The sequence below is a fragment of the Meles meles genome, chromosome 7 (assembly GCF_922984935.1).
Source record: "Meles meles chromosome 7, mMelMel3.1 paternal haplotype, whole genome shotgun sequence".
NCBI classification, from domain to species: domain Eukaryota; kingdom Metazoa; phylum Chordata; class Mammalia; order Carnivora; family Mustelidae; genus Meles; species Meles meles.
The window spans coordinates 29,127,561-29,148,668 of record NC_060072.1 but is presented as its reverse complement, the minus strand read 5'-3'; the positions used below and the strand labels follow the sequence as shown (position 1 = coordinate 29,148,668).

The following is a 21,108-nucleotide window of genomic DNA, read 5'->3' as shown; positions in this document are numbered from 1 at the left end:
AATTGTTTTACTGTAAAGTATCATTTCTACCAAAAGAAAAATATATAAGGAGTTATGAAAACTATAGTTTTGATTATGATGTGCCATTTCTCATATACTTTCAATATTACTTTGAGTAACAGGTATTATCGACAATATTTGGGTTTGTTAAATTGACCTTTTCGAGAGCTTTGACAGTAGAAGGAACTTATTAAAATGGAAAAAAAAGATGCTCAAATATTTTTTCAGGGATTGTATCTTAGATAATACTTGGTTTTCTCTTCTTGCATATTTTGGGTGATGAGTAATTGCTCTTAGCAGCACCGTTTGCATTTAGAATAACTCCTTACTCTCAAATCCCTTCCCATGCCTCAATGTCTGTTCCTCTGTATTACTTAGTAAATGTCTACCTCCCTGACAACTTTGTCCCTTTAGGCAGGAAATCTGTTCAAGATAGTTTGTTGGAAATAGGCAGCGCCCACTGTTGGGCACATACTTTGTTCATGGAAGCCTCAGAAATCCCAGATTCTCCTTTTTCAACCCTGATAGGGCTGCTTGATTCTTTCCACCCTTCTTTATTTGCATTTATTAAACAAGCAAACACACACACACACACACACATTACCTTGAACTTCAATGTCAAAATGACATGCACAGTATTACTTTTATGTGTAAAATAAGTACATAACTAGGGCAGATATTTTCTGAGTATTTTAGATAGATATTTTAGATAATCACAATATTTTAAAGATACATTTATTATTTAGTTTTTTTTAAATAAATTTGAATACATTGCTTCACAAATGAAAATCATCCCTTTAAAGGAACACTAAACTCTTTGTCCGTTCACACTTTTGAATTGTGTCTCTTTCTGTGTTTCTGTAGGGTCTCCCCATTTCTGTCTTTCTTACACTGTATTAACATGACTCCATCAGTCTTCTGCCTATCCAAGCCCACTAGTTGGTACACTCTAAGCTACATGTTTTATCTTTGTAACTCAAGCCTGTAGCATGATAGGTGATCAACAAGTACTTCTTAAATATAATTTAAAAATTGCTTGTGCAGAATATATCTATTTCACAGCTCTACATTTAATTTTAGAGATTTTACTGATAAGAATCATGAAAGTGTTCATGTTCACTTTAAATGTACTTAAAGCATGAAATCAAACAAAAACAACTCATTCTGTCTTTGGTGCATTAGGAGGCCATACACAAAGATTTTGTAAAACTTGGCCAGGGATCTCCACTTGAGAAGATTGGGCACACTTCCTTAAACAAGGAGACATACGGTTTCCATCTGCAGGATCAGAATGAAGCAGATTTAGAAGGAATAGACCTGCAGAGACCAAAAGGAGGCTCCAGGAAGAGCGGAAATTGAGACAGATGTTTCATGGAAGGGAGGGAGCCTAAAGGGAGAAACACATTCCAGACACGTTGCCTCGAATCTTTAGCTTTGCAGGAAAAATGTTTGCACATACTTTCTACAGATAATTGTTTTTCCACTCATCTGACGTGAAGCTGTAAGCTCTCACTTGTCATCCAGTATAATGAGGCAAAAACAGCTTTTGTGTTTATCAGAACCTGTTTTGTTCATGCTTCCTTGCTAATAAAATGTGAATGTTGAACAATTTTGAAGACCAAGGGAAAGGAATGCTTTTTCAGCTCAGCAAAATCCCAGAACTATAAACTCAAAATGCTGTTCCTGGGAAGCTTTTGCATTGCAGACACATTTATTCTCACTATTGAATAGACATGGTTTAGGCTTCTGTCATTTTTTTCTTCTTCTTTTAACAATTTCCATACTGCGATACAAAGTTGTGAGGCAATGCATGCAAAGAAAGGAAGCCGGGGGAGCATGAGCACCTGGATCTCCCTGTGGCTGACTTTTATTCTTACGCTACAGAAACCTAAATTTGGGAATAAACACAAATGGCCAGAAAACATCCCTGCCCCTTTTCCTCAAGCTACCACAGGCAACCCTCATATGAAAATATAATCGCGACTCCGACATAAATATTCATCCTTCCTGTATTTTCCTCCATTATTTTTCCTCGTTTTACTCTGAACTGTTCCCTACTAAACTGTTTTAACCTCTTAATTATATTTACCTGAATTTTACAAACACAGTAAATACAAAAGATCACTCCTGCCTACGGCCTTGGACTTCGCCATCCCTGTGCTTGAATATTCTTCCCGGCGTGGGACCAGCAGGGCACATCTCTGAGTGGACTGGTTTGTAGTAAGTTGTCAATTTCTGCCCCCTTTTCACTGGGCGTTAGAGCTGTAGATAGTTTATGTCATGGTGGACCGGATTTAGGCATACTTTCCTTGCTCATGAAAGAGTATGTCCGTACCAGAGATGAGAGTTGCTTAACCAACAGACAGTGACCTGGGTAGAGGGGAGTGTCAGCAGATGTCAGGTTGGAGCGTAACAGTGCCAGGAAGGGTCCCCAGGGCTGCGTCAGCCTCTGCAACCACACAGCCTTGACTCCATGTAAGTAATCCAGCACCCCAATACAATCACAGGGAGGGAATTGACAATGACCCCCAGGTGTCTTAGACGAAGTCTCTGCTCCCCGGAGACATCAGGACTCGAAGTAGAAAAATGACTCAGTTACCTTCCTTGTAGCAGATGATATGTTCCGAGACTTACCACCAATATTTATATCGTTAAGAATACTGCAAAAGATTTGAGACTTTCGTTCTCCAATCATCAGAGGAGTTATCCACAGAAAAGCCTTTCTACAGAAGTACTCAGCACCATTTTAAGCGGTAACATTTGGTTATAAATAATTTTAATCAAATCCATTTGTCTCTTAGCAAAAAGCTAAGACCCGTAGGACTATATTGCTCCCACTGGGTCTACTTAATATGTTTGTCTTAATTTCAGAGTAAAAATATGAAAAAAAAAATACTGCGTTTGGAAACAACAGTCATACTTCTTCCTGACTGCCTTCCCTTGTCAGGGAAGCCTGTCAGTCCTGAGTTCTTGTTGAACATGTTCCTTATACCTGTTGAGGATGGTCACAAGCCATTTGCTGTGGCTAAGAATGTGTTCCGACTAATAAAACATACTGTGTGGTTTTTTTCCTAATATTTTGATACCTTTTGATCTCAGCACTTAGTCGGCAGCTGAATTTCCAATGAGGAACTTTATGAAAATGTCACATATGCATGATGGAAAGAATGTTACAAAAGAGTTCAGGATACTCAGATTTGATTACTACCTTCATGAATGAATGCAAAGATCACTGATTGAAAGAGTGAAATCGTAAATGATGTACATGAAATGGTGAATGATGTAAATGGAAGGTTTGCCAGTCTTTATAATTATCTAATCAACCAGAATGAACATGCTAAGTATTACACTTAAATTATGATCATTATGTTCACTTTACCTGTCAGTATTATTTTCAAACATCTATCAATACTTTTTTTTTTTTTTCTCTCTGTGTCCACCACCATTACCATAATGTAAGTCACTATCCTGTCTTGCTGGGAATACAACTGTTGACTTACAGCTAGTTGTTGCCTCCTCTGTTAGATATTCACTTTGTAATGAGAATAAGCTCTTAAAAAGACAAAGCTGATCATGCCAAACTCTGCTTAAAATCCTTAAACGGATGTTTACTGTTAATAGACACAAGAACAGTGCCACGCAGAGGCACAGAAACATACTGGTTAAGAGGAAGGATTCTGAGGAAGTGAGCTTGACTGTAGCTTACCTCTGAGACTTTGGATGAGTTACTTTATCTTATGAGCCTCAGTTTCTCTAACTGTAAAATTCTGGTATGCATAGTAGATAGTACAGCTGTGTTAGGATGAAAATGTTAATATACATAGTAAGTACCATGGAAATTTACTATTATTTGCTCTTTTTATTTTTGCTATTTTTTATTTTATGTTTGCTATTATTGCTAAAATAAAGTCAAAACTCTTTGACTTACAAGGTCTTGCATGGCTTGACCTGACTAGTGTCCCTTTCCTCCATTTCATGTCAACGTGCTCTTCTGTTGTACTGGCCATCTTTAATTTGTTATGCTCCTTGTTCTATAAGACATTTCCATGTATGAGTTGGTCTGCTTAGAATTCACTCCATTCCTCATCTTATTTTTCCCCAATCTTATTTTATCTTTTAATAGCTTTATTGACAATACAGTAAATCCATGAAGAAAAAGAAAGTAAAACATGTGTATGCTGAGATCCTTGTTGATTCCTTGATATTCACTTAAGGATGAAGATATATTGTTCCTATTAGCATGCAAAAAATAATGCAGATTTTAGTAGAAATACGAATAGGGTCTGGGATAGAGACACAGTGAGGTCTCCATCCCAAGAAACTGAAGGGAATTTAGCTTGTTCTCGTGATATAAAACTGACCTTAAAATGCACACACACACACACACACATACACACACACACACACACACACACACACACAAACCATTCCTCCCAAGCTTTTGGGAGCAGCTTCCTGACTCTTGACTTACTCGTGATAATAGTACAGCTAAAGAAAGAAAGAAGTAAAATGAAGAGGGGCAGCCTAAAAAAAAAAAAAAGTTGAGGAAAGAATGGTTTATTTTTATGATCTGCATTGTTTGGAGATAGAAATATGAAATTTATTGAATATATATAAAAGTCACTAAAGAGAGCATCTCTGGTATCAAAAGAAGTTTAACTGTATCTCCTCAGGGTCTAGATGAAAATAACTAGCATGGATTGAATATTCACTGTGTGAGCATCTGTTATGTTCTTTCCAATGATTCACATGTAGTAATCAGAATCACTCTTTGTAAAAGCTGCAATAATTGCACACATTTAATAGATTTGTAAACTGAGACCAGGAATGGGAGGAGCAAGTAAATTGTCAGAGGTTACATGATTTCTAAATAGTAAGTCCAGGATTTGAATCTAATTAGTGCTGCCACAAGACTGCTTAATTTACTTAACTGTGATTCTGTCCCCAGTCAAATCAATTTCTGCTGAATAATCTAGCTTCTTAGGTACTTGCACTCTGAAAAAGAGGGGTTCCAGATCATGGAAGTGAGCTTTATCATCACGGGGAAATGCCTTCACATTACAAATTCATAAATGGACTTTCTTGTACAAATTTTAAGCCTCATATAATTTGTGCTCGGCATCATTCATCAGCCTGCAATCTGATTTGATCATCACTGGTTATGTTAGTCAGTTGCTGATCCTGAAGGCTGAAGACCATACCAAGACCATGTTGCCCCGTGGGAGCACTTGACAGTCATTCAGTCTTCCCCTGAAATTGACAATATGAAAAATATCATATAACATCGATGTAGGTGGGTTATAACATTCGAGTAGCATTTATTTTAATTGTCGCTTTTGTGAGAAATAAATATTATGTCAGAATGAAACTTTAGTCTGGTTAAACATGATGGCTAACACAACTCCCATGTATTCACCACAGTTTCATTTTCCTCCTGGGTACTCAGCTCAAGTACATTTTCCACTTTCTTTGACTCTGGCTTAGGTCATGTGGCCAGTTTTAGCCAACGGAATAGGAAAGGAAGTAACGCAGCACATCTGGTCCAAATTAGTAAGGAGCAAGGATACTTTCTCAGTCTGTCAGCAGAAGACACCAGGGTGACCTTGAAGTCCCAAGGTGAAGATTGTGAAGTTCTAGCTCGAAAGAAATCTGAATCCCTGAATAACTACCTGGAGGACGGTAACCTGTTGACTTGTATTGGACAGTCACGTCAGCAAGATATGAATTTTTATTGTGTAAAGCCATGGGGATTTTGGAATTGTTTGTTACAGCTGCTAATATAACTTGCCCTAATATACATCTTTTCAATTTTGGTTTTCTTATCTATCTCTTAGTCACACTGATGGAACAACTTTTAGTATTTTAATACTAGGTTGATTTACCTAGTACATATCATTGACACTAGAAAAAAAAAATGCTTGTTTTTTTGTCACTCTGTTCTCTGATTTCTTTTTTTTACAAACAACTCTTCTTTGATCTTGCTTATTTGGTGGGGTACTTACTGAAAGAGTATACCTCCACATGTGAGTGAATTTACCATTATTTCAATTTACTTATTTTTAAAGCTTTTTAAAAGTATTTTATTAACTAGAGTAAATCAGAGTTAATAAATATGTATAAAAAGCAAATGTCAAATATCAGAATTAGTTAATGGATTTCTATTTACTTCAAAAATCATAAAATCATAATATTTGATATTGACTTGCTAGGATGTACTTATGAAAACATGTGAATTCTTTTATGTTTTTAAAAATTTATCCTAATAGATGGTGAGTCATCATAAATTTATAACTCTAAATGGTAACGCTTCTTTGTATTTAATGCAATGAAATGAAATAATGCAATAAACTGAAAAATTTTAATGTAAAAGAAAAGAGCTGATGATTTGAAGATTTCATTTAATCCCACCTTCTCTAGTCTGTGTCTCTTCTGGGACCACAGTATTTTGTTGTTCACATGTTTATTTTCTCATTTCCTTTCCTTTTTGTCAGAAAGCGGCAACATTCCAGTTTTAGTTGCCAGGAAAAATTCTACTTCAGTCAGTTTTATCCCAGTTTATTGAGGTCTCCATTCACCATCATCCTGTTAGGCTCCAGAAACTTAATAGATTTTCAATACCTTAGTTCTCACAAAATGTATCATCTAGTTCTAATTGAATGTCTCCAAATAATATTGGTAGAGAACTTTGGCAAAGGCTTTAGAAACCTTATCTAATAGCAAAGCCAGTTCACATTCCTTTTCCCCTTACTGCCCTTGTTACCCAAGTAAGGATTCCAGAAAGATAATTTAGTGTAGGCTGAAGTCAGTAATCTCATGGGGATAGGGGTAGGGCGAGAGTCAATCTCAGTAATTGAAACAAGAAGTTGGACTGAAAACCAAGAGATTTGGAACCTTATAACCTCTATTTTTTTTAAAATGATGGAGTAATTTAGTATTTTTTGTTTCAATCTTTCCTATTCTAACACAAAATAAACTGTTCCTTCTAATACATACTTTATTGATCCACAAAGCATAATAAGCCATGTCTTTTAGCATCTAAAACTTCTATGCATAAAATTGCTATCACTCATGGTGATGATGATGAGGAGGAGGATGTATATATTATCAGATGGTAATAACGACATTTAAAATAGGGAAATGTGCATTTTTAGAGGATGTCCCAGGGAAGACCAGCTAAAGTCAAATGCCTGTGAAAAAGATAATTAGCATGTTAATTTGTTTCTACTGTACAATTTTAGTGGTAAAGGCTTACAAAACTTTACAAATTTAGAAACCTGACTTGATCTTTTAGGGACAGAATTACCCCAAAACTGTACTAAACCGAAAAGCTAACCTGAATCCTTCTACTGTCACCAATATTTTGTCTGTAGCCTCTGTAGTCTCATTTGGGAAGCTAAATATGATCAAAAGAGTATTGATAACCGAAGACCCAGAACACAGGACTTAGGTAAGTCAGCTCTTTAATAGCATGAGGCAAAGGAGGAGCTGTTTCTAAAGGGATCAGAATCTTTTTGTTGTTTTTTTTTTTTAAGATTTTATTTACTTATTTGACAGATAGAGATCACAAGTAGGGAGAGAGGCAGGCAGAGAGAGAGAGAGAGGAGGAAGCAGGCTCCCTGCCAAGCAGAGAGCCCAATGCGGGGCTCGATCCCAGGACCCTGGGATCATGACCTGAGCGAAAAGCAGAGGCTTTAACCCACTGAGCCACCGAGGCGCCCCCCAAGGGATCAGAATCTTTAAACTTGTTGACGACCATAAGTTTTTGCTCTTACTAAGGCTGAATCATCTTGCCAATAGAAGGCTGCTGAATGGTAGTTAATTGGCCTTGAAACATTTGATTTTGTGATCTACTTTTTTTCTCTCAATACCAAAATGTACCAATTCCCTTCAACTTCCTTTATGTTTTTATATACGTTAGAGATTCAATATAGTTTTAGTGGAAGGATTTTTATCTTAATTGTGCTGGATTTGATTTTTTTCATATTTATGTCTTTAATCAGAGTTTTGATATTGTAACTCCAAAGAGAACACACTCATGAGAAAATTTGATCCAGCCTCGGTATTTTTTATATATATTTTCTTTGTCCTTCTCATATATGTTAAGAAATGGAGTCATAATACATATTTTCAACCATACCCTATACTTCATTAAAGCCCACATTGAATGTGAGTAGAGAGACTGGCGTGATGTCACGGTGATTATCATTTAGTGCTCATCTAGCTGCATCTCATATTGGCTGCATTGATGTCAAAAGCCAGTGATTGTACAACCTGATGGGTGACATTACCAAGCAATAACCCTTGCACTATTTCTATGCCTGTGTGTGTGTGGACGTTAACAAACACAGGGTAAGTCTGTCTATTCCTGGCAGACTCAAGACGAGATTAACCAGAACTTGTCTTGGGAGTATTAAAATGGTGAATTTGTGGAACTGGGGAAGATCTGGTGAAAGGCTTATTAAAGGAGAGTTAGGCAGGAAAATAACAGGTCAATTTCAATCTTGAGTTAGGTATTATTAGTGTGATGGGAGAACATGTCCAGGGTAGGATTACCCAACTCAAAACTACGAAGAGTTCCAAAAATTTTTTGAACAATGTTACTTCTGGAAGATTTATAATTTACTAGCCTTTAATTTTTAAAAAAGATTTTGTTTTATTTATTTATTTTAGAGAGTGGGGAGGGGCCAGAGAGAGAGAGGGAGAGTGAGAATTCCAAGCAGATTCTGTGTGAGTGCAGAGGTTCAGTCCCAGGACCCTGAGATCATGACTGGAGCTGAAATTAAGAGTTGGATGCTTAACAGACTGAGCCACCCAGGTGCATTTAGTTTACTAATTTTTTAAAAGATTGATTTATTTATCTGAGAGAGAGTGAGTGTGAGCAGGGAAAGTGGCAGAGAGGGAGAAACTCAAGCAGACTCCCTGCTGAACGAGGAGACAGCTCAGGCTTGATCTCATCACCAGTGATGTTGTGACTGAGCAGAAATCACGAGTCAGCCACTTAACCAACCGAGCCACCCAGATGTCCCTTTTTTTTAAAAAATCTATTCCTATGTTAGATGCCACAAGACAAAATCTACAGGACTATGTTAGAAAAACAAAAGTCTGCACCATAAAGAAATGAGAAGGCATACATCTAGCACAGAGTCTTGGGCACTAAGTATGTTGACTAAATTAAATGCAGATTAAAATAATTCAGAAAAAAAATAGCAACTGACACTAAAAGAAGAGCTGAGGGAAGTCAAACACCTGATCTGGGCTCATCCCGAGAGATTCTGATTTCAACAGTTTGAGATGTGGCCAAGGCATTAGGATTTCTAAAATCTCTAGAGATGATTCAAATATGTGGGCAAAGCTGAGAACCACCACACTAGAGAGGACATGTACTCCCCTGAATAGGATGTTGAAGACAGAAATGCTAATTAAGCCCTGGAACTTTGAAAGGTTAGTAAAGTCTTGATGAGAATGTGGTAGGATTGTTTTACACTAGGCTCCCAGGGGCCAGAGGCTTCACAAATATTCATGACAGCTTCGGTTTAAGAATCTGCTGAAGTTGATGCTCTTGCTGAAAAAAAAAAAATGGGGAAGAAGGGAAAACTCCCTGGGAGGTAGGTTTCTTGGATTCCAGAGCAGGAAACCAAGGAGAAGCCACTGGCATAGCTTTCAGGCTGAAGAACCCCATGGGCTGAAAATTCTTGCTTACAAGATCGTCTGTCACCTCAGAGAATACACAGGGAGCATCAGGTGCCAGAAACCCAGGGTTTCCAGGAAAACGGGCATTCAAAGGCTTTGAGGTGAGTATGCAAAAAGAGGAGAAAACTTCTGATTGACCTGGTGACCAGGCTGGCCGCCATCCTATGTTTTAAAAGCATTCTGGAAAACAGGGCTATCTCAGATGCTACTCTGAGAAAAGAGTCCTTATACTAGGGGATGTCTCCTGGTTCAGTGCTGCTCAAACCACAGGTCCATCAGAACGACTAGGAGGAGTTAAATCCCTGATCACTGGCCCCTAGAGTTTCTGATTCATTAGGTCTGGGTGGGACCTGAGAATTTGCATTCCTGACCAGCTCCCAGGTGATGCTGATATTGTCGGTTCAGGAACTACATTTTGAGAACAGCTACTCTAAGAAACAGTACAACAGTGCCATAAATGTATAACGGAAGATTTCTCCACGTGTTTGAGCTCAAAATCTGCAAACTAGGGACAATAGGCATTAGCTGACCAACATCTGGATGAGGCCAAACCAAGATTTTTTTTTTTCCATCTCCTAATTTTTTTAGGTACCTCCAAGTCTCTTCTTGAGTGCCCGCATTCTATACTGTTTTTGGGGAATATACTTTTCCTCAGAATAATTTATTTTGGAGACTCAGGATTAACTTGTTCTTTAAATTAGGGTCAGTTTTGTGATAATACTGTGTGTGTACTTGATGCTCCAGTCCTTTTAATATTAAGATCCTGGGAAACTTGGTAATGAACTAATAGCAAATGTTGTGCCTCTGAAGGGAACTACACGTGTGTCTGGAAGAATCCATTCATGTTGTCATAACTGAGAGTCCAGCTTTACCCAGGCAAGATGAAGAGAAAGCAAGAAGAATTAGGAAAAGGAGGTTTGGGACTATATCCATTCTTTGGGTTTTTAAATCAAAGTCAAGCAGTTCTGATTTTGTACTGTAATCTCTTTGGATTTAAACAAGTCCAGACTTTAACGTCCAGGAGAGATTAATCTGTAGTCTTTTATTTTTCCTCAAAAACCTCATAGAAGTAGGGGAAATATATACGTATTTGTTTTATCTTTATGTTTCTGGAATTTTTTTTTTTTGGAGTATATTTACTTAGCATTTATTTTCCTTTCAGAGTCTTTCCTAAGCTCTATTATTAATGTGGCTTGATATAATTTGAGGTAGAACAGAGAACTGAGGGTAAAATGTCAATCTCAGATATGGGAAGGCCTTTGAGATAAATTTATTGACTCCCTCAGATCCATTTAGAGCTTCTAAGATCAAAATCTACATTCTGTCAGAGGACGCCTCAGAGTGCTGGTTGGCATAGGGTTATGTCTCATAAAGGTGGGAGCATGATTGTCCTAAAACCGGGATGTTTTCTGTTGAAGGGAAGAGCTATACTGAACTTAATAGTTAAGCTTAATGGGTTAAAAGCCACCATCTTGGGGGGGTGCATTCTCTGTTGACCCCTTTACTCACTCTTCCTGAGGTAGAAAGACTGGACTAATTGGTGGGTGGGAGAAGGCTTGAGTGGTTCAACCTCTTTTTTGGGGGGGAATTTCCTGCCTCTCAAGAAATATGATTTTATCCCTCTATACACTAAGACTTACTGGATCAGACAGTCATCTGAGAACTGTGGTTAACCTCCGTTGCCTCAGACTGATGGCATATTTACTTCTGGAATTTCATATTAGGATGCTCATAATTGCTTCATACCTAAATTATAAATTTCAACCTAGCCTTTATCAGTAGTAAAGGAGATATTTTGAACTCTATTTGTCTGTGTCTCATTTCTGTTACTCAACTGGGTCTGAAGTTTAGGCAGTGCATTAGGAGGAGTCTTTATGGGATCCCTTGAAATCTAACACCTACTGCCCAGAAAAAATTCAGTATTATACGTATCTATATGTATTATAAGACAAAATAGTATGCATATACACGTACCTGCCTCCTAGTTTCATATTATGTTGTTTACAACTCTTGTTTTCTTTATTTGCTTCACCTTCTTTATTTATATTTTTATGCCATAATGTAAAATAATACATAATTAACAATATATAATACAGGATGCTATATTGTGGAGAACATAACAATATACACTGCATTATATAGTTTTAGAAATTATTTTATGAGGTGATGCTGATGTGTACAGATTATATTTTATCTATATCTACATTTATAATTACTGTATATATATCTATATATCTATTGCTGTACACATTGTAACTTTTGTTCGTGTAAGCAGCCTTAAATACTGCTGGTGTGGTAGATAAACACACAAGTAAAGTAACATGTCTCAGATTTGCTGTCAGGTCTGAAACTGAGGACAGATTTGCACATATAATTTCTCAGCATATATATTTTGTGACAGAATTCATAGATGCCTTATGTCTCACTAGATAACTATAGATCTGTGTGTATGTATGTGTGTGTGTGTGTAGGTATATGTGTGTGTGTGTATGTGTGTATATATATACATATATGTATATGATATCTGTTTTCACTTCCTCTATTGTGTTGAAGACACATATTTATAAGATGAGTAGACTGGGAGGTACTGAAGAAGAGAAGAGCTGGTGTGATCTACTTGGCCCAATTCTTGGCTCTCAGCAAAAGATTGGGAGGCAGATCTGAAGTGAACTCATGCCTGGTGCAGTGAGCCTTAGTTACAGATGAAATCCCGTCCCTTTCATGAAGGTTTCCCTGACCACTGCATGGTGGGTCAGCTTTTTTGCTATTGACTGAAGGAGTCATTTGATGATAAAGCTACTCACTTTTATGAAACACTTAGCATGGGCCAAGCTCTAAGGTAAGCAGTTAACAAGTGTTATCTGACTTCATGCTCATAAGGTAGCTTATAAACAGGAGGCTGAAGCTCAGAAGGGTGGTACGATTTTCCAAGGCTGTACAGTTGGTGTTCAGGCCTGGGACTCACACGCAGGGAGTCTGACTGCAGAACCCAGTCACTCAACACTGTGACAAACTACTTCTTAAGGGTGAAACAGGTGTATACATGAGAAACACCCAAAGTCGGTGGTTTCTTTCATTATGCTTTGTAGTGGGTGGTTTTGTAGTTTAAATGCCCCGGCAAAGTCAGGGTGGGAAACAGGTCCTCACCGATATATTCACTTGGACTGGATGCTCACTGTGTCAGTCACTTCCTAACCAGGAAGCCCAGGCCTTCAGCAGATAATATTTAAATTACAGGTCTGTGTCTCCTTAAAAAAAAAATAGAAATCCAGAATGTTATTTGGATTTTCACTGTAACATAGACTAAGGTGTTTGTTAAACAGAATGGAATTTAAAATTTTTCTTTTTCCAAAATTGTCCCACACAGTTGATAATAAATCTTGAAGCTATTCCTTGTTCTTACCATTATGTCAACATTTGGCTTCCGAAGGTGTTAAAAGGCTCTGAGAAATATTCAGCCTGGTTACTAAAGATGTATTCTTAAGGGTTTCATAGACTGGGATGTGGATCTCTTAAGTGCAATGGAATTTTGCTCTAAACATGAGCCTAGTGCTCAAATTGATTTAAGCAATCCATATAATTATCTCAAAGAATGTGACCATGAAGACTGGCAATGAAAGCTGTTTCTTATTTTCTATTTTATCTTGAAAATGAGTGAGGAAGAAATGTGTTTGGCAAAGATTGTTCAATCCCCACATTTCTCACAAAGTAGCTTTCAGTTCGGAAGGATTGTCTTACCTCTCGCTCCCTTAAATACTTTGACAGCTAAGACAGATGCTTAGATATTGTGTTAATTATCATCACTTGAAAATTCTTGCATTTCTGATTCCTAACAATCAAGTTACTTACTTTCAGAGGAAAGAAAGCTCAATATTGGGCACAGCTAAAAGAAGTGAAGATTAAAGAGAAAGAAAATAATGGAATATTTTAATGCCAAAGTCTCTCTGGTTTGGCATTAAAACAATCTGGTTTAAATTTTACTCTGAAACTTACTAGCTGAATAACCTTGGGCAAAATTCTGATCCTTAGTTGATCTTAATAATAATAATAATAATAATAATAATAATAGGATAATTTATCATTTCAAGGGGAAGTTATGAGAATTAACTTATGCTTGTGTTCTCATAAATAAGGTATAATACAAACAAGTCACTGATAAAGACCATCAATGTTCTTTTGTTTCCTGATGAGCCTATATGAGTGTATATGTTTGTTGCTACATTTTTCAGAAATTTCCAATAGTTTTAAAATAACATTCAAACAGTTTAACACTGTTTTTAAAAGAAGCATATGGCAAGTCAATCAGACAACCATATTAAAAGCTCATAGTAAAATTCTTCCCTCCCTTCCTCCAGAGTGTCTTTGGTGAAGAGGGAGAGTGAAGAGGAAGATTAGCTTTTATTTGTTGCCAAGTTCTGAAAAGCACATTTAACTCGGGTTGAGTTTAAGTTACTTCTTCCAATAAACAAGTGTTTTATATCAAACTGTAAGTTTGAAACTTTGAAATGTATAAACTGGTCAAAGCAAGACATCACTTCAAATATAAGGATAAAAGTATCCCATGCCTTCATCACCAGAAGAAATATATAGTAGAACTATTACTAATCTGATTACTTTTTGTTTAGAAAATATAGAGATGGTTTTTTAAATTAGCTACATGTCAGCATGACCAAAGCGCTATGACAGTTTATCATATTTAGATAACCTAATTAAAAATACTTTTTATATATCATTATGTACAGAGGACATTCATTCTGTAAGTGGCCCAAAATTAATTCAATTCTCCTTAAGCGTTTTCTAGTGTTACGGGACATCAACATTTATGCTAAAACTATTTACGTGGCACCATATTACCATGATGGAAACTGAAAAGAAACCATTGTTCAACTGTTACTGGATGAACTCCCTTCATTGAGTTTTTGTCCATTTCTACAACGTCACTAAATTTAATTTTCATTCCTTTGGTGAATCTTACCCGTTCTTCATCTCTGAAAGCTATTTTTGAAGATTAATGAATTTGTTTCAATAGAGGTTTTCCTCATAAAGATGATTTAAAACAACTTAGTTACTTGTTCTCTTAACGAAAGAGCAAAAAAAAAAAAGGGCTAATTTTAAGATCGATGGAGAGTAAGAGCAAGGAAACCACCTCTTATTCAAAAAACTTCCTATTGGTCAATTATTACTGATATTCCTTTATTACTTGTTATTGTTATTTATTTATGAAAGTATGAGGCAGTTCTAAAAGCATTGTGGTAATGCTTCAATCTATAAGGGGGCATTAGGATGATTAGAAAGTAAAAGTGGGGAAGAATAAATGAAACAAGATGGGATTGGGAGGGAGACAAACCATAAATGACTCTTAATCTCACAAAACAAACTGGGGGTTGCTGGGGGGAGGTGGGATTGGGAGAGGGGGAGCGGGCTATGGACATTGGGGAGGGGAGGCGAACCATAAGAGACTATGGACTCTGAAAAACAACCTGAGGGTTTTGAAGGGTCAGGGGTGGGAGGTTGGGGGAACAGGTGGTGGGTAATGGGGAGGGCACGTTTTGCATGGAGCACTGGGTGTTGTGCAAAAAGAATGAATACTGTTACGCTGAAAAAATAAATAAAATGGAGAATAATAAGAGAAAAAAAAAAAAAAGAAAGTAAAAGTGGGGGGCGCCTGGGTGGCTCAGTGGGTTAAGCCGCTGCCTTCGGCTCGGGTCATGATCTCAGGGTCCTGGGATCGAGTCCCGCATTGGGCTCTCTGCTCAGCAGCGAGCCTGCTTCCCTCTCGCTCTCGCTCTGCCTGCCTCTCTGTCTACTTGTGATCTCTCTCTCTCTGTCAAATATTTAAAAAAAGAAAAAAAGGTTAAAAAAAAAGAAGTCTCAAATCAATGGAGAATAAACAAGCGTTTAAAAAAAAAAAGAAAGTAAAAGTGGGGAAAGTAATATAAAATAAGGAGTGGTGCCTGGGTGGCTCAGTCAGATAAGCAACCAACTCTCAGTTTCGGCTCAGGTCATGATCTCATGGGTCCTGAGATAGAGCCCTGCTTGGGCTCCTGGCTTAGTGGGGAGTCTGCTTGAAGATTCTCTCCCTCCCCCCTTCCCCCACTCATTCTTTCTCTCTCTGTCAAATAAATAAATCTAAATAAATAAATAAATAAAATGAGGGAAGATTAAAGCAAAAAGTTTTCCCAGATTTCTGAGCAAAATGGCAAGCACAGTTAGTTATAAGATGTAGAGCCCCCAGAATAAGCAACTTCCTTAGAATTTGCAATCCACTTGGACACTGAGGCCTGAGAGAAATTTCTACTCCACATCCTCCTGAAGAGCATTGTATGCCATCATTGTAAATGCCCTTTGTACTGTCCCACATTAAATAGAATTAAGTCTCCACAGGGCTCTGTATTATAACATTCCTGGCGTCTATTGAAGATTAAGTAAAAGTAATTATATAAAGCTAAAGTAAGGTAGTAGAAGACAGGATCAGTCTGGGGACACCTGGTTGACTCAGTGGATTAAGCCTCTGCTTTCAGCTCAGGTCATGATCTTAGGGTTCTGGGTTTGAGCCCCACATCGGGCTCTCTGCTCAGCAGGGAGCCTGCTTCTCTCTCTCTCTCTCTCCCCCTGTCTCTGCCTGCTTGTGAGCTCTGTCTGTCAAATAAATAAATAAATATCTTTTAAAAAAAAGATAGGATCATCTGATTAGATGGAGCTAAGGAGAACTTACTGCAGGAATGGTAGTTCCTATCCTCCATAAATATTAATACAGCTACTGAGTACTTTTCTAGGCAAAAGAAACAACTCATGGGCAGGGCCAGTGTTTATCTTAGGCCTAAGAGAAATGAAAAAAATCAGTAACTGCAAAACTCTATGATGAAAATGGAAGCACCAAATTGCTGCCTTAGTCAAAAACACAGTTTCAATTTAAGTTGATAAGAGAATACCAAATTTTGAACTGTGTTCAGATGAAATCTATAAGGCAAATAGTTAAATGTTTCCCTGAATTCCAAGCCACCAAATACTTTTATATCCACACCTATATAGAGATTAGATAGGGTAGATAGATAGATAGTTGGCCAGCCCATAACATAGATATAACATTTGGAGGATGCGTATCTACAATTATTCTTTGAAATAGTTAGGCGTAAGCCATTCTCTCTTACGGTAATTACATAAGTAAACTATCTATACAGGGGACTTCTAGTTTACATTTTTCACTCATAGAACAATGCTTTCTCTCTCTTTTAGCAATGTGGGAGCACAAGCATTCAGTTCAACTAAAACAAATATCAGGTTAAAAGGACAATTTGGAAAATGGTAGAAAACAGGAAGGATAATGTAATTTTTATTAACCTGCTAGGAATTATTTTTTGATATGAGAAGATAATGCAATTATATGTCATTAATAACTATAATCTTAGGCAAGTTACTTACCTGCTCTTTTTCTCAATATTCTCACCTGTTCAATGAAAATAACAATAGCCACTTCCAAGTTTTTTTTACAAAAATGAGATAATGCACGTGATAGACTTAGAATAGTACTCAGCATGTAGTAAGTGCTCAACCAAGCTTAACTAATATTCATCAGAAAGTAAAAAGTTCCTATTTTGGTCTTAAGGCTTATATCCAGTTCTTAGAAATACCATTAAAGTAAAATAAAAGCTAAGTAAAAAACTGCAAAAATGTTATGTTGTACTAGCAAATGTATCCATTTTCTGCTGGGGAGCATAAAGCGTCGTGATGGATTTGCCGGGGCTACAATCTGCTCCTAACATAGAATCCAGCTGATCCTGGGTATTCTAAATGATCAGAAATCACCTAAGTCAGCAGTCTGGAGTACTGTTACTGCATAAGATCTTCAAAATCAGAAATTCTTCCACGATGCTTTCCTGTCACCAGGGAGGATATGAATATTCTATCACCAGTAGAAATCAACAAAGCTCTATTGAGATACTGACTCCGGGGGAGGATGACTGGGCTCACTGCTAGCTAAATCATTGGATTCATAAATGCAAACTTTGCAGCAGTATAAGTCAAATTTGTTTTTCAGAAAAAAATTACATTATTGCATATTGTATTAGTTTTCCTTTTTTTAAAAAAAGATTTTATTTATTTATTTGACAGACAGAGATCACAAGTAGGCAGAAAGGCAGGCAAAGAGAGAGGAAGGGAATCAGGCTCCCTGCTGAGCAGAGAGCTTGATGCAGGGCTCCATCCCAGGACCCTGGGATCATGACCTGAGCCAAAGGCAGAGGCTTAACCCACTGAGCCACCTAGGCGCCCTAGTTTTCTATAATGGCATGACAAATTGTCACACATTTAGCAGCTTAAAACTAGACTCATTTTTAATTGACAGTATCTGTGGGTCCAGGGATGGCCTGACTGATTTCTCTGCTCAGAGTCTCACAAGGCCAAAATCAAGGTTAACGGCCAGAGCTGTGATCTCCTGTGGAGCTTTGAGTTCCCAGTATCTACAGTGCTGTGGTTTCCATATACTCACTGGCTGTCAGCTTCTCTCAAAATTTAGAGACTTCCTGCATTCCTTGCTATGTGGACCCATCCATTTTTATTTTTATTTTTAATTTATTTTTATTTTTATTTATTTTTTAAATTTCTTTTCAGTTTCCTAGAATTCATTGTTTATGCACCACACCCAGTGCTCTATGCAATATGTGCCCTCCATAATACCCACCACCAGGCTCACCCAACCTCCCCTCCAAATCCCTCAAACCCAGCAACAGATAGTTTCCCTTGCCTTGAGTTTCTCTCATGCTTCATAATTTGTCCCGGACCTCAAGATACTGTTTTAAAGGGAGCACAAGTGTAGGTCAAGACAACCAAGATAATTTCCCTTTTAAAATTTCAGTTGTGCCATATAAAATAACCTAATTATAGAAGTGGTATCCCAATATAGCAATGATGTTAAGAATTATAGAGGCTGTGGACAGATCAGTAGATGGCTCATTTAGGGGAGATCGTAGTATTCTACTTACCTCATAGTCACACACGCACACAGAATCTGAATTACTCATTCAAATTCTAGAGGGTCTACTATATTGGCTTATGATGCCAAGTCTTACAATGTGGAAGAAAGACACTGGCATATATTCCAGAAGCAATGTTCAGTTATTCTATAAATTTGCAATTTTAAAATAGAAGGTTAGCTTTTCTATAGACGATAAATAAATTCTAGGCTAAGATAGGCAGAACCGTACTTTTGGCATTAAGGACAAAAACTAAAGAACCTGATCCCACCACTCTCCATGTGCTTTGTTTACCATGAAGTTTTTCATCAACTGACCCCTAGATGGTTGTGTTACCAGCGTTCATACAAAGAATATCACATAGGATCAAGAACATATAGAACAATTGCTAATTGCTCTTAATTTATAAAGATGAGACAAATAAGGTTACGAGGAGTTGCCAGAATCTGAATGTCCAAGACTAAATTGAAGAAACTCCTATCATGAGTAACTGTATTCTAGAATCCACTCACCTGACTAGACCTATTGGCTTTATTTCACATCTTTCTACAAAGAATTGCATATTCTTTTTTTGTAAAGCAGTTTACATGAATGATTTGTTAAGATCTGAGCTGACGTTCTGAATTTTGTTCTTCATCTCATTTTATGTATTATCTTGTTTTTGTTTGTTTCTGTTTTTTTTTTTTATTGTTTCATAGGTGGTGGGTGAGTGGGGTGGCTGATTGACTTTTGGTACTGGATCAACTGGGTAAAATGAAAAAATATGCATAGTTTGCTTTCAGATGTATTATGTTTCATTATAGAACATATGTATGTTCTATATATATATAATATACATGTATAATAAGTATACATGTATACTGTGTGTCTATAAACTGGTTTTCTGATGATGACTCCTCACAACAGATTATTAAATCAGGGATGACTTACCTATTTCAATCAGCAACAAGAGATTATTTAGTAGCTCTCTGGAGTCCTCAGTTGTTAAGGATGCTGAGTTTGCCTAGGCCAGTATGAAAATTAAGGATGTTTGAATGAGGTAAGGGGATACAATGCCACATATTTGGTACCTTACAAAAAGGGTTGCTCTTTCAGAATAAGCAAATACCGAGGAAGGGTTGTATACTAAATCATCTTTATGTAGATTAAATTTTTTAGCTTAAATTTCTTGATGTCAGAAGGAACTTCAGAATCTCTTGGGAATATGCAGTAAAAAGGGGTTCTGACAGCAAGGAATGGCTTTAAAGAAATCTGCAGATAAAGCTCATCTCCTTCAAGATATTGTCTAGGACAGCCTTGAGCCATCCCTAGAGTCTTCTCCCCAGGCCTGCTAAAACCAGAGGATTTACTTTTGGTACTCACCAAAGCTCTTGATCCCAAAAAATATCCTTTGGAGGCATGACAAGTAAATTTAAACTACAATATTTAGTTCGGTAGATAATGGCACATACATATGCAGTCTTTCTTTTTTTTTTTTTTAATATTTATGGCAGATGAGTTAAACACTGAAAAAGTTTCCCCTTATACTCTCCACTGATGATTAGATTGGAGATGCAGAGACCACATAATGCAAGACTGGTGTTAATGACCATAAACTCCACAGAAAATGCTCTTAACATAACTGAAGGCATCTAGCAAACTGAATCAAACAGTGAATATGGACTTGGAAAATAAAGTCACAACTTTGCAGAAGAAAAATGTTCTTCTGATAACCCTTAAACTTTACTAAAACGAGGGAAAGAGAAAGAGGGAGAAAGAGAGGGAGGGGGATGGGGAGTGGGGGAGATTGAAGCTAAAAGAGAGGGAGATGGAAAGGAAAAGGGAGTTGTGGAGAAGATGTGAAACTATTGTATTGTGCAAATTTGATTCTTGAATTTCATCAGGCAACATAAACAATAATGAGAGTATTTATCCTCTTAAGAAAGATATAGCTCAGTACCATTAAATACATGCTTTTGTCTAAGTATTTTATTTTCCTAGTTATCAAAAGTAATTAAGAATATTTACACTTGAGTGACTGGCCAAAATATGTTATGATCCTGTATAGGTGATGTAATTTCCCTTTTGGTTGATTTCTTCTTAATTAGTTTTTGTCAATGTTGTACATTAATTACACTCCAACATTTCAAGGTCCGTTTGTTTCTGATTCAGAAAAATTAGTCTGTATCCTTTAGTTATGTAAAAAGTCTAACATTTAATTAGAAACATGTCATATCAGATTTATGTAAAGAGCTGTAACCTTGCCAATGCCTACATTACTGCTAAGAGATAATCAGTCATTTCGGAAAGCACAGTCATTCTTGGAATACAGTGGAGTTCCAAATCATTGTCCGTTATTTGCATTCTTTTAATTTTCTTCCAACTTATTTTAATCTCACATCTTTTTCCCCTACCCCAAACTTTCCCAGCTTCCTCATCATTGCATGTGTATTATTTTCACTCTTCC

At 37.0% G+C, this 21,108-nt stretch overlaps 1 protein-coding gene across 4 annotated transcripts in view; it reads right to left on the bottom strand.

Annotated features, from left to right (window-relative positions):
• Positions 1-21,108, bottom strand: part of EPYC (epiphycan) — a 42,941-nt gene that overhangs the window by 13,769 nt on the left and 8,064 nt on the right. The window contains exon 2 of one of the 4 annotated variants that reach the window (XM_046012924.1): positions 19,593-19,665. The exons of the other annotated variants lie outside the window; for them this stretch is intronic. The gene's annotated coding sequence lies outside the window, so the exon portion shown is untranslated. The remainder of the gene's footprint in view (positions 1-19,592; positions 19,666-21,108) is intronic. 4 annotated transcript variants of the gene reach the window in all.